Source organism: Ursus maritimus, unplaced genomic scaffold, assembly GCF_017311325.1.
Source record: "Ursus maritimus isolate PB19 unplaced genomic scaffold, ASM1731132v1 scaffold_3, whole genome shotgun sequence".
NCBI classification, from domain to species: Eukaryota; Metazoa; Chordata; class Mammalia; order Carnivora; family Ursidae; genus Ursus; species Ursus maritimus.
In genome coordinates this window covers 5,445,808-5,459,940 of record NW_024425563.1, presented here as the reverse complement: position 1 = coordinate 5,459,940, position 14,133 = coordinate 5,445,808, and the positions used below count along the sequence as shown (strand labels likewise).

Here is a 14,133-nt window from a genome sequence, read left to right as displayed (position 1 = left end):
ACATCCAAGAGGTGACTCCAAGCTGACAGTCAGATAGTCCTGCAGGGGACTCGGATCTCAGGCTAGGACTGGAGTTAGATAGTTCAGAACCATCCATGCAGAGATGGTCGATGAAGTCACGGGACTGGCTGGGATTGCTGTATTTGTTTCCTAGGGCTGGTATAACAAAGTGCCACAAGCTGGATAGCTTCATACAACAGAAATTTATTCACTTACCCTTCTGGAGGCCAGAAGTCTGAATTGAGGTGTCACCAGGGCTGTGCTTCCTCTGAAAGGGCTACTGCAGAATCCTTCCTGGACTCTTTCAGCTTCTGGCCAATTTCTTGCGTCGCTGGAATCCTTGGCTTGCAGCGAGCTGCATTACCATTGGTAATTCCCACTGCCATCAGATGTCATTCTTCCTCGTGGCTGTGTCCCAGTCTCCCTCTCCTTATATGCACCCCAGACATTGGATTGGGACCCACCCTCCTTCCGTATGACCTCATCTGAACATGATTGCATCTGCAAAGACCCTATTTCCAAATACGGCCATGTTTCCAGGTTCCAGATGGACTTGTGGGGACACTATTCAACCCAGCACAGTTACCTAGAAAAAGAGTGTAGATGGACAAGAAGGCTGCTGAGGACAGAACTTTGGGGTGCTGACGATAGAAGGACCAAGAGAGGAGAGAACATGGGTGCAGGCTGGGTCTCCTGTCTAGGGAGGCATCGTTCCAGTGAAGGAGGTATCAACCACATGGCACACTGTTAGTGGTTATGGAGATTAACCAGTTTCACCTGGTTAACTAGCTTGGTGATGCAGGACAGATTGACCATTTGGCCTTGGGGATGTGGAAATAGTGGGCAACTTTCAAAACACTCTTCCGTGAACTCGTAGGGCCAAGGCATGATTATATTGGGTTGAAGACAGAGTGAAGACAGTGAAACTATAAAAACAGTAAGTAGAGACATCTTTTTCTGTGAGATGTGGGAGGGAGCGCAGACATGGGGCGAGGGACAGTTGAAAAGATGAGTGGAATGGCAGCTTGCTGGTATGCAGGTGGTGTGCGGCAGAGGCTAGCAGTGGGGGAGGAGCTGACCATGCAGGAGAGAAGGGGTTCCCTCTGAAGTGAAGTCCTTGACCTTATGAGGGACTTGGGGAGGGGGTGGCTTCAGATGGGAGCAGAGATGGGCCAATCATAGTAATAGGAGGTAGGGCGAGGTTTCTTAGTACCTAAGGTGGGACCGGTGTTGGGAAGACGGTGAGCTCTCGTTGGATCGCACGTATATCACCTATCCATGTTGGCGACAGTTGGGAATTGGGGAAAGGATGTTGGGTTTGGGCAGAGTGTTGTCGTGAAGTCCAGGACTTAGAAGGAAGTGGGTGTACCAGCAACCCCCAATAGATGGTCAGGCTGCGTCGGGGCCCATTCAGAATCAACACGGATGGTGTATGTTCCGTAGTCTCTTCGGCGAAGAGCAGCAACTCGGGCAGATGCAGGGTGAGGGCATGGTTGGGTTTGGTCATAGTTAGAGTTCTGCCAGGTGGAAAATGAGAAAGGGAGACTAGGGTGTTCCTGAAGGAGCAGTTATGTTGAGATGTGGGCTTGGCAAGGCAGGAGTGGGGCCTGGGGGATGCTGGCAGGTGGAAAGATGTAGGGCTGTGGATTGGAAGCCGTTTGGGTTCGAGAGCTGTGGACGCAGGAGCACAGAGCAGGTGAGCTGTGAGGATAAAGGTGTGTTTAAGGGGCACCTGGGTGGCTCAGTCAGTTGAACGTCCAACTCTTGATTTCAGCTCAGATCGTGATCTCAGGGTCCTGGGATCCAGCCCGCGTCAGGCTCCATGCGCAGGGGGAAGTCGGTTTGGGATTCTCTCTCTCTCTCTCTCTCTCTCTCTCTCTCTCTCTCTCGCAAGTAAATAAATAAATAAACAAATAAATCTTTTAAAAAAAACGTTGTGTTTGAGATTGAACTTTTGGAAGTGGTCCAGTGTTTGGCTGTGACGGAGTCTAGTGTTTGGCCATATGAGTGGATAGAGCTGAGGAGTCAGGAACCAGGAGGCGAGGGCCGAGTGTAGGAATCCAATGGGAATGTGCTAATGCAAGAAAAAAATATGCCTTATTTGATTCTTTTCCCTTCCGTGATGGGAAATAAAAGGCCAAGGAAAGAAAGTCAACATTCGGTGCCAGGAACTGAGGAGCCAAAAACCCAGAGGAAAGGGGTCTCTAGGGAAGCGAGCACTCTCTCCCACCTGCAGGCATCAGGGCATTTGTAAATCCTAACTGCATGGGGACGAGAGGCCCAGAAACCAAGCAGAGAGCGACCACACAGAAGTGAGGCAGACTTGCTAGCGGTCTCGCACAACTGGGGAACACAAAGCAAGTTCTGTGCCGGCCAGGGACGAGGGCCCAGGAAGCACCTCATCTTACTTGGAGAACGGAACAACCGAAAATAGGCTAACATGAAAGCCTAAAATGCACTTTGAGGTGGAAATGGGGTTGGGAATGAAGGAGCCAGACGTTAACAGAGGGAAATGGTGAACAGAATAAGGGGTCCCAGTAAAAGGGGTCCCCTCAAAATAAAACCAACAAGAATTTGCTCCCAGCTTAAAATTTCTGAGGCCCTGGGAGCAAATTTTCACTTGTTTTACTTGATCATTAATCTTGCAATATAAAAACAGTTCACTGGATAAGATTTCCTCAGGTGAATCAGGCTTTTCCAAGAGACGGATTTATTAAACACTGAACAATGAAGTATTTGTAGAAATTCGAGGTGAATGTGACAGATGTGTTTGTCTTGGCAAAGGGGCATCTTCAGTCACAGCTCCACTCCCGTCTCCTTCTGGTGACTCCGTCTTTTTGTGTCTTTCCATTGTAATCTTAGACTTTCCTTGACTGAGAACTCAGCTTGACAATGTTCTGTATGCATGCCCCTCTTTTTTCCTCCCTCTATGCAATTGGCAGACAAGATCCCAGGTCATCGTGGCTACTGAGAAAGGGGGGAGGTTAATACTGACAGGGTTGCAAGGATTAGAAACGCAGGCGACCCCTGTGAGGACCCTAGTGTTCCCATCTTGCAGCGGGAACTGAGAGATGCCGAGATATTACTTGACTTGCTCTTAAAACCCAGGACGTATGGGAGCCAAGAGTCAAACCCACATGTGGACAGTCGAAGCCCAGCCCTGGCCTGTGTAGCCGCTGCCTCCTCCCCACGCTGGGGCAGCACATGCTGGTGCATTCACCAGCACCCCTGACGGTCATCAAAGATGAGAGGGGTTCCTGCATCGTGCCTGTACTCAGCCTTCACTTCGCTGACTTTTTCTTTTCTTTTCTTTTCTTTTCTTTTCTTTTCTTTTCTTTTCTTTCTTTCTTTTTTTTTTTTTTTTTTTTGCCCAGCAGATATTTATTGAGGAATACTCTCTGTGCTCAGAGCTGGCGCTTTGGAGATGAGGCACCCAAGGAGGTCACGGGCTAGGAGAGAGGCAGACAGACAGCAGTCACACGCAGAGTGGTGATGGCAAGCCGCTCAGCAGCAGACCCGTAACCAAACCCCCAGGCATCTGGGTGAAGCTTGGAAATAGCCCAAAGGCTAAATAAGGGCTCATTGCCATGGCCAGATAATAGGATTCTCATCAGCCGTTTAAAGTACCGTTTCTGGAGGCATGAGAAAAATGTTCACAAATGAGGCCTAGTGAAAAAGGCAGGCTTCAAAACTGAATCAAAGGTCTGATACCCATGATGTTGTTTATAAACCAAAATCCTCCTGGGGGTTAACTATCTTCTGTTCGCCACCCAGAGATCTACTCTCCACCTTTCTCCACCTGCTCCACTCCCTGATGGCTGACCTGTGTGGCCTCTGGCTTCTGGTTGGCTTTGACCAGAGGAAGGCTTTGGATGGAGGGAGGAGAGCGAAGTCGGGGAATCTGCTCCGCCTGCCCCCTCACTGCCTCTGGCCTTAGTCTGGCTGGTCTCCTGCCCCCAGCAAGGCTCCTGCAGTTTCTGGTAACTGCTACCCTGCACCTCCTCAGGCCTAGGGAGGAGAGGGGCCTTGCTCTTATCAACTCCAGGGCCCTGCACCATCTTGGGGGCTTTCCTGCATCCTGCCCACACGCTTATAAACAGGCCCGTGTTTAATCTCTTCCTAAAAGATCTAAGTTGTGAGTGCCAACCCGTCTGTGGGATTGTGGGCCATTGTGTTGTTCTCTCGTGTGATTTGCTAGTTTTCTATAATAGTCACCTTTTGGGGCATCTGGTGAACTCATGACTCCTCATTTCCTCTGAGAACCATCTGCCCAATCCCAAGAGTGAACCCATAACTCATTGGTCTGGAGTAGAGACCAGAGACCAGCTGGGCCATGCTCTTTCCTGGAAGGTCCAGTCAGGACTGGAGAAAGCCTGCCTCATCTTGGAGGATAGATATCCTGTGAACAAAGAAAGAGGAGTTAAATAGAAAAATAGGACAAGAGATGGCCCTCCACCCCAAAGCCCATACAGACCCCAGTTCTAGCCCCTTCCTAAGACCTGGCGTCATGGCTCCTTTGACCCTTTGACACTCAGCCCTACAGTCTTTTAATACCCCCCCTTTTTAACATAAGTCAGCTTGAATTAACACAACCAAATGACTCCTTAGTTATACAATCATGAATTACTCTCACAATTAGAAAATAACTATAAGAGGTATATTTATATATTTTTTAACTTTTTACTTTGAAATAATTACAGACTCACAGGAAGTAGCAAGAATAGTACCTAAAGGCTCATGCGTGCTCCACACCCTGCATGCTCCCGTGGGGGACCCTATATGGCTCTAGGACAACATAGAAACCAGGAGATGGCTGTTGCTGCGTGGTCGGTAACCGGACTGCAGACACTCAGTTCTCACCATGTTAAGATCTGCGCTCGCCGGTATGAATGTGTGTGCCGTTCTGTGCCGTTTTATGCCAAGAACAGACTCAGACATCCACCACCATAATCAAGATAGAGAACTGTCCTGTCATCGAAACAGAACCCCCTTAAGCTGCCTTTTTGTATTGCACTCGCCCCTCATGCCACCCCTGGAAACCACTGATCTCTTCTCTGTGTCTGTACTTTTACTTTGAGGATGTTGTATAATGAAATTACATAGTATGTAACCTTTGGAGATTGACTTCTTTTTCCTAAGCATAATGCCCTTCTGGTCCATCCAACTTACTGTGCCTACCAGTCGTTCAGTCCTTCTTATTACAGAGGAATATTCTACTATGCAAATGTCCCAGAGCTTATCCAACCATTCACCCATAAAAGAACATTGTGTTGTTGCCAGTATTTTGCTATTATGAATTAGGGTGCTATGAACCTTCACGTATAGGTTCTGGTGTGAACATAAACTTTAATGTCTCATGGACAAATGCCTAAGGTCTATGGTAAGTGCACGTTTGGTTTTGTCAGAAACTACTAAAGTATTTTCCAGACCGGCCATTTGGTACTGGTTATCCATGGCTACCATTTTGCATTCCCACCCGCAGTGTATGAGAGATCCAGTTCCTCGTTCCTCCGTTTCTCTTTTTGGGTCTTCTTGTGGGTTACTTGAACTTCTTTAGAATTCCATTTTGTCCGATGTTTTGGAATGTTGAAAGACAGCCCAGTGGAGATGCAGTGTGCGAGCAGGCAGGGGGGTTCGCCAGCCTGGAAAGCAGAAGAGAGGGTGGGTATCCACGTACACGATGTGCTTGGCATCTGGATGGTGTTTAAAATCATAATGGGAAAGATGAGGCCACCCAAGGAGAGAGAAGCTCAAACTGGGCACTGAGTGAGCCAAGTGGTCACGTTAGGGAGATAAGAAGGGGAGCCAGCAAAGGACCCTGTAGAAGGAGCTCGTAGGGCATCGAAGGAATACCTCCTCAGGGGTGTTCATCAGAGATGCGCTTAGAACTTTTTCAACCAAATTAAGCTAATTGTAGATACATACTGTTCTGCTATCACTTTTATAACTTGCTGTATTGAGAATATTCTTCTTCCTAGTCATTAAAGATGCTTTTACAACATAATTTTTAACGATTGCATAGTTTTCCATTGTAGGGCTCTATCATGATTTATGTTTTTTGAGTTTCTTCTAGAACCTTATCCAGGGTCAAAATCAAATGTACTGGCCTCTATTTTTTGGAAATAGCTCTGCTCTTTGGAGCTCAGGACTATAGTTGTTTCTCCTTAGTCCCCTTGCAGTTTTGCTGTTTCCCACATTCTTTCAACATCAGACATTCACCCATGTCTTCTATATACTTTTCTAGCCCTCTGGAATTTAATATGTTCAAAGACCCGTGATCCCTCCCATAAAACTTAAAAGTGCAGTGCTAGATCTGTCTACCTATTAATCTTCATACATCATGTTTTCTTCATACATACATCATGTTTTACCTTCCGAACAACCCGTGTGCTTGTTTTTGTCATCCCCTCTTAGAGACGAGGACATAGTCTCGGGGGGTGTGTGTGGTTCGCTCCCATTAAGGCAGCTGGTCAGGGCAAACCCTAGGTCTAATACATAGTGCAGCCTCCCTCTGCTAGCATTGGTTCTGCCCTTCATGCTTTGGAGACCATGATCCTTGATAGAACAGAGACCAAACAAGAGTTCAGCAGCTCTGTGTTTTCATCTGTTAAATTTCACCATCTGTCTCAGGTACAGGGGGCTCTTTCTTGTTTCTCTGAGCATAACTAAAATCTATTTTGAAAGTTGGCCCAGCATCACCTGGGAACCTTAGTGCTTGGTGGCTGTTAGCTTTCTTGACACTGGTTTTGCCTTAGCCTCTCTTTCATGACCAGTCTGTCAAGAGTCAAGAAGGTAGGTTTGAAGTTAGGCTGACCTGAGTTTGAATCCTGAATCTTGGCAGGAGCTGAGTGAACTCAAGTGACTGCATCAATCTGTATCTCAGTTCTTGGGTGAACACCGTCTTCTCGTTTCCCATGCCCCGTGTGTTCCCTCCCACTCCACTTCAGTGACTCACTTAGGAGCAGAAAGCAGCAGGAGTGATGCTTGCTTTGATATGCAGGGCAACTAGGGTGGAGGGTCTACACCGGTCAGCCAGTTCCTTTGTCTCATCCAGCATTTCTACTTCTATTGGTTAATTGTTCCATATCCTACAGGTCTGGACAAGAGAGAGGGTGGAACTGGGGTGCCTAATCCAGCTTAGCCAGGGCTACTCAAGGAGTAATGACAGGTGAAGACTCACCCTGTCTTAGTCCACTTAAGCTGCTATAACAGAATATTATAGACTGCATGGCTTACAACAGAAATTTTTTTCCCATAGTTATGGAAGCTTGAAGTCCAAAATGAAGGCACCAGCCCATCAGTGTCTGGTGCGTCCTCCCATGGTAGAAAGCCAGAGGGAGCTCTGTGGGGTCTGTTTTAGAAGAGCACTAATCCCATTCATGAGGATTCCACCCTCATGACCTAATCAGTCCACAATGCTCTATGTCCCTATACCATCACATTGGGATAAAGTTAGTGCCAGGGAAATACTGAAATCTACATTCAAGAGGCATCTAATTTAATATTGCCAGACTCAGTTTCAACATACGAATTTTGGAGGGACACAAATATTCAGTGTGTAGCATACTCCAACGAGGACATTGGGGTGCTGATCTCCATGCAGTGACGACCCTGGACTTGTCCCCTGGCACACAGGGGTCAGGATAAGTCATGCTATAGTCACATTCAATGATTTTATAATTAATAAGCTAAAACTCTTCCTTTGCAATGATAATCTGCAGTTGAAAACCATTTTCATACACAAGGTGTCACTTTTTTTGAAGATCTAAATACATTGAGACTTTGACGCACGCTGGTGGAGGAATGGGCTGTTTCCTTTTGCACGAGCTCACGAGAAAAGAGTGGCTCGGACGCAAAGACCGAGGTTGTTATTCTTGTCATAGGCACCCACACTTCCTGAAATGTCCTTTCTCGGTGACCTGGGAGCTGGGGGAGCAGGTGTTACACAAGGAGATTCCAATGAGCAAAAGTTTAGGGCCCCAAACACTTCTTTCTCCTGAAGAACGAATTTAGGGATAGACAATGGGCCCTGTACAATGTCTTCTCTCCTGTTTCCAATTTTTCATGGCTACCAGGAATATCACATAAATGTAATGCTCATATGCAAAACCAAAATTTTCACAGGTTCCTGATAAGAGTATCTAACCGCTTCTCTTCTCATGCATTCATTCAGCAAAATTTGCTTAGAAGCCAGGCTTTCGGCCCCACATGTCACAAGGTGAAGGGGCCCTGGGGTTTTCCCAGGAAGGCTGTGGTCCATCAGGGAGACAGAGAAGTAGAGGCATACAGGAGAATGGGAAGGCAGCTGCTCGTACAGCAACAGCAGAAAACACTGACAAGGACAGAGGCCAGAAAGCCAGCTCTGGCAGCTGGGGAGGACTTATCTAGGAGCAGCTTGGACCCAAACCTTCCAGGAGGAGTCGGACTTGCTGGATTAGGAAGATAAGGGGCACTGCAAACAGAGAGGCCAGAGTTGGGCAGAAGCGGGGTGTCGGCTGTGGGGTATTCACCACAATGGCTGGAATAAGGGGAGCATGTAGGCCAGGAGCTGGGATGGCATGTGAGGTCAGAGCAGGCTGCAGAGGTCTTCCTGCAGTCTGAGGGAGGCAACAAGCTCGGAAGCTGGTGAGTAACATTATTTACTTTGTTTATAGGAGAAGAAAATCAATTCAGTTTGTTAAGTTCAAGATGCCTGGTGTCAAGAATGTAGAAAGTTGAATAGATGGGCATGGAAGGTGAGGGAATGAAAGATACTTTGATTTGGGGCTTCATTCATTAGCACAGAGGTGGTGAGTGATGAGAGGATGGGAGTTTAAGGGAAAAGTAGCTGAAGCAAAGATGGCAAGTGTGTAGCATGGGCGTCCCCACCTCCCTTCCTGTGCCTGTAGCAGGCATTGCTAGTCGATCACAACACCCTCTCTTGCAGAGCCCAGTGCTGCAGAAGTCAAAGGAAAAGGATTTCTAGAAGATAGGCTGGTCAACAGAGCCAAATGCTCAGAGTCAAAAGATCAAACAGGATGTAGACCAAAAAAGGCTGGGGGGTTGACATGCAGGAAGGCATTGGAAGTTTCTTACCTTTCTTAAAGAAACTGTTTTCTGTTGTTTTAGAGTTATGCTGATATTTTCTTTGATCAAAGTAAACTTGCAGAATTTGAAGATAATAGTCACCTATAATTTCACCATGACCGGTAACATTTTGATGCATGTATTTCCAGTCATTTTTTTCCTACACATGAACAGCTATATATCATTACATACTTGCGAGCATACTATAGACACAATTTGTGTCATGTGTTCTCTCTTAATATTTCCAATTATTTACTTATCTTCTCTCTTCATGGTTAAAAATGCGGGCATTTTCCAGATTTTGCCATTATAAATAATGGCTTTAATAAACTCTTTTTAAGGGGCACCTGGGTGGCTCCGTTGTTTAAACGTCTGCCTTCAGCTCAGGTCATGATCCCAGAGTCCTGGGATCCAGCTCCAGGTCGGGCTCCCTGCTCAGTGTGGAGTCTGCTTCTCCTTCTCCCTCTGCCCTTCCCCCCTACTCGTGCACTTTCTTTCTCTCTCTCTCTCTCTCTCTTGCTTGCTCTCCCTCTCTCTCAAGTAAATAAATAAAATCTTTTTTTAAAATTAAAAAAATAAATTATTTTTAAAACATAATCTTTTTAAAAATGTTAATATTTCCTTAAGGTCGATTTCTAGAAGTGGCCAAAATACTTAAAGAGTTTAAGACTCCTGATATAATAAAGTGCGTTTCAGGACCATTTTGCTAACTGGTATTGCCACCAGCAGAGCATAAAGGTATTTAAACGAATGCACCATTTTTGACTATCCCATTGTTGTTTTTTTCTGAAACTGATACAAATCCTTTATAGAAGCCAGATTATAGTATAATACCATAAGATACACACACACACACACACACACACACACACACACATATTGGTATATGCACTTATGCGTATACACACATACACATATAAATATCTTTTTTCAAATAACTGTAATGATCTGGGCACCAATATCAATGCAAAAGACTTTTATCATCCTTCTACAGGATAGTGCTAAGCAAATCCCTTTCTCCTCGCTTAGACGAAAAGAAAAAGAAACATCTATGAAGTCAATCGCTGACCTGATATACTGTGGGTTCTTCAACACCAGTGAATGAAAACCTTCTCCTAGGACCTACTTCCTACTTAGAGCCACAGCCACATGTTAAAAGTAACATCATCCCAGTTTCACAAAGGAAGGGAACGGAGGCTTAATGGGGGTGATTAACGTTCTCAAAGCCATGTAATTAGTAATTGGTGGAACCAGAATTCACAGGCACGGCCTATCTTCGTTGAGAGTCTGGGCTTTCTTCCTGTACTGTGAACTACATGCAGAGAGGGCCAGCTAGGCGCACAGAGGGGGTGGGGCTGATGGCTTTCTGAGGCTCACTGATGGTTTCTGGTTGCTTATGTCTTGGTGGAGACACCCGACCCCAAATAGGAAGCCCATCCTCTAAAGGCAGCCAGACATGGTCCATCTCCTCTGTCTGGGTGTGTTTTACTCCCCACTGAGCAGGGAGCCCCATGTGGGCCTCGATCCCATGACCCTGGCATCATGACCTGAGCCGAAGGCAGGCGTTTAACCGACTGAGCCATCCAGGTGTCCCTGTCTGGGTGTGTTTTAGAAACAGTTTAGCTTCTGAGCATTCTCCCCAAATCTGCACGTGTTCACCATCCCAGCTCTCTGAGCGCTCTGAACCCCATACTTTTCGGGGTTTTATGGAGGCTTCATCACATAAGCATGATAGATCATTAAGTCCATTTCCAGCCCCTCATCTGTCTTAGGAGAGTGGGAGGTGGGGCTGAATATTCCGAGCTTCGCAGCACTGCCATCACCCACGGAATTCCAAGGAATTGAGGAGTTCTGTGTCAGGACCCAGGGCCAGAGATCGCATATTATAACAAAAGATCCTGCTGGTGCTCTTATCACTTAGGACATTACAGGGTTTAAGGAGCCCTGTGCCAGGAACCAGAGGCAGAGACCAATATACATACGTTCTGTTATCTCACGGGGCGTTAGCCTGACTTGTGGGACAAAAGTCAGCTTTCAGGTCCTAGTTACTATAGGATTGTGTAACCCTTTGCTGATGAATGGGGCAGTTGGGAGTCTTTTTCTGAGAAATTCTGGAGGAGCAGGATCTCTCCCTGCGATAAATCTTCCTTTGAAGAGGCCCTTTGTTTACTGTCCTAGAACCTCGATCTGGGAGCTTGTTGCTTGGGGCCAACACCCAAGTCACTCGCCTACGGGCTGCGGAATCCACCTTCTATTTTTGCAGATTACGAAATGCTAGATTTTTACTCTTCCTGTGGCGGTTTTCTTTCTCTTTGCTCTTTCTGCCCTTTTACCCACTGTTTCTCAGGTGGTGCGAGCAGTGTTTCTGTGCACGTGTGAACTTGGGCCCGCGGGTTTGGGTGGCAAGGAAGGAAGCCGCACTCCGTGACCTCAGCACAAAGACCTCACTGTTCTTCCTCACGGCGCCTCGGGCCGCTCGGCGGCTTCTGTGACCCCGCTTACCTGGGACACTTCGAATCACTAGGCGGTTTCTCGAGTTTCCTCTTTGGTTTCTGTTGGTCACAGCTTCTCTTGGGGATAACCCCGAAGGGGCCGTGTTTGGGGGAGGCAGGACCAGATGTGATTGGACCCGGAGCCGGACTCAGCTTCCTGAGTCGAGAGGGGAGCGAAGCTTCAGCCTGTTCCCTCCGCCCTCCGGAAGGCCCAGCGAGAAGACGGCCGACAGGTCCCAAATCACACTGCTTCGCAGCTCCACCCTTCAGTGAGCCAGGATGACCCACTTCCCCGGTTCAGAGCCACCCAGAGCCTTTCCTGGAGGGAGCACGGTGTGTTTTACCTGAACAGAACTTGACTCTCCCCAGTTGTATCTCTCTGCAGCATTCATTTCTTTCCATGTTTATTTCTTAAATCGTAATAAAATATAGATGACATGACCATTTTAACCGCTTTTAAGTCTGCAGTTCAGTAGTGTTAAGTACGTTCACTCTGTCGTGCCACCATCACCACCATCCTTCTCCAGAACCTTTTCATCTGCCCAAACTATAACTCTGTCCCCATGAAACACTAACTCCCCATTCCCCTCCCCCACCCCCGGCAGCCCCCCTTCTACTCTCCATCTCTGTGAATTTTCTGTCTCCAGGTACCTCATGTGAGTGCAATCACATAGCATTTGTGACTGGCTTGTTTCACATAGCAGCGTGTCCTCGAGCTTCATCCATGTTCCGGCACCTTCCTTTCAAAGGCTGGATACTATTCCGTGTATGTATAGGCCACATTTTACTTCTCCATTCGTCTGCCAATGGCTATAGCATTAATTTAACAAACATTTTCTGAGGGCCAGTGATCTATTGGTGATGTATCAGGTGTTTGCTCCTGGAGATAAGATTGCGATAGGAGGTCCCCGCCCAGAGTAACGGCAGTTTCTTTCAGGCTCACAGAGACACCAATGACTATTCCTAATTTGTGTATCCTCCACAATTTTTAATAAAACCTGGTTCAAAATATGAGTAAGTAGCAGAGGGGCACCTGGGTAGCTCAGTCAGTTAAGCGTTCTCCTCTTGATTTCGGCTCAGGTCTTGACCTCAGGGTCCTGAGATGGAGCCGTGCAGCAGGTGCTCCTAACGGTAAGCTTCCATCATGGCCATGAGATGGGTGCGCTTATCACTACTTGTACTGCCTGTAGCTCCACTGACAAGAAAGCTGTGTCGGTACTGCTCCGTGTTCCATGAATAAGCAGCAGGAGTTTCTGGTTTCCTGTGCTGTCCCAGGGTAGCAGCCCCCGAGCGCCTGGCCACAGGCTCCCGAGGACACCGTGTCTCCCCCCTGCTTCTGCACCCCACTGATCTGTTTTCCTCTTGCTGCCCTGTGCTTTGTACTCGGCGACCATTTCTTTACTCTGCATGTTTTAAACACTGTGCGGTTTACCGCCGCACCCGGAGATGTGTCTTCTTTTCCACGAGCGGTTGCTCTGCAGATTTCCAAGCGTGCTAATAGTGCCCTGCTGTAGCCAGATGGCAGGCAGGAGCCTACAAGAGACCTTAGTGACCATGGCGCTCCAGCAAAGCTGCCCGAGATGCTGTGGGTCCTCATCTAAGCTTATACAGCCATACATCTGGTGGCTGAATTGTTCTAGATCTCCCTCTTGTGGGCCATCGATGGAATAAAACACACCAATTATATCTAAGAGATGGGATGAAGAAGCTTGTAGAGGATAAGTAATCAATTTCTGCGAATCTCCTGAGTTGATTAGGACCTTTCATTGTTTTTATTATGAAATGTGGTGAACCTATAAAAAGTATGTAGAGAATATGAAAATACCCATGCACCCCCACATCAGCTTTATGAAATCTTAACATTTGCTGCATATGTACTGTAAATCTTTTTTTAAAACTAAAATAGAAAAGTTGAGGACCCCTGTGTACCCTCCCTTTCTGCACACACCTCCCCCCCGCCAGGTAACCGTTACTCTGAATTGGTATTCATTACTCCCACACATGTTTTTCTATTTCCCTACGTGTATGTATGTTAAGATGATACAAACTATTGTTTTTCACCTTCTCAATTTAAGGAGGGATGCTGTCACACCGGGTGTCTGCTTTACAATCTGCTTCTCCCTCAGCGTTATACAGAGGAGGTTTATCCTTGTGCCTCCGATTCTCTCGGTTTCCTCTCCCTCATGTTTGTATGTTTGTTTGTTTTTTAAGATTTTACTTGTCGGGGCACCTGGGTGGCTCAGTCATTAAGCGTCTGCCTTCGGCTCAGGGCGTGATCCCAGAGTCCTGGGATCGAGGCCCACATCGGGCTCCTCCGCTGGGAGCCTGCTTCTTCCTCTCCCACTCCCCCTGTTTGTGTTCCCTCTCTTGCTGGCTGTCTCTCTCTCTCTGTCGAATAAATAAATAAAATCTTTTAAAAAATTAAGATTTTACTTATCTATTTGAGAGAGAGCATGAGTGAGGTGAGGAGCAGAGGGAGAAGCAGACTCCCCACTGAGCAGGGAGCCTGATGTGGGGCTTGATTCCGAGACTCCAGGATCATGACCTGAGCAAAAGGCAGACACTTAACCCACTG

General features: G+C 47.1%; 2 long non-coding RNA genes across 4 annotated transcripts in view; one reads left to right on the top strand and one right to left on the bottom strand.

The window, feature by feature from the left end:
• The window catches only part of LOC121105779, a 48,250-nt gene extending 36,677 nt beyond the window's left edge, over positions 1-11,573 (top strand). For 2 of the 3 annotated variants that reach the window (XR_005838446.1, XR_005838445.1), the window contains exon 5: positions 11,414-11,573. This is a non-coding gene — a long non-coding RNA (uncharacterized LOC121105779). Of the gene's footprint in view, positions 1-4,700; positions 5,463-11,413 lie in introns of those variants that run through there. The other variant, XR_005838447.1, reaches the window with a different exon arrangement.
• On the bottom strand, positions 1,981-11,707 carry LOC103660941. The gene is made up of 3 exons (XR_567949.2): positions 11,569-11,707; positions 5,477-5,642; positions 1,981-4,399 (listed from the first exon to the last, which is right to left on the bottom strand). It is a non-coding gene; the product is annotated as an uncharacterized LOC103660941 (long non-coding RNA).
• Between the last annotated feature and the right edge of the window lie 2,426 nt (positions 11,708-14,133).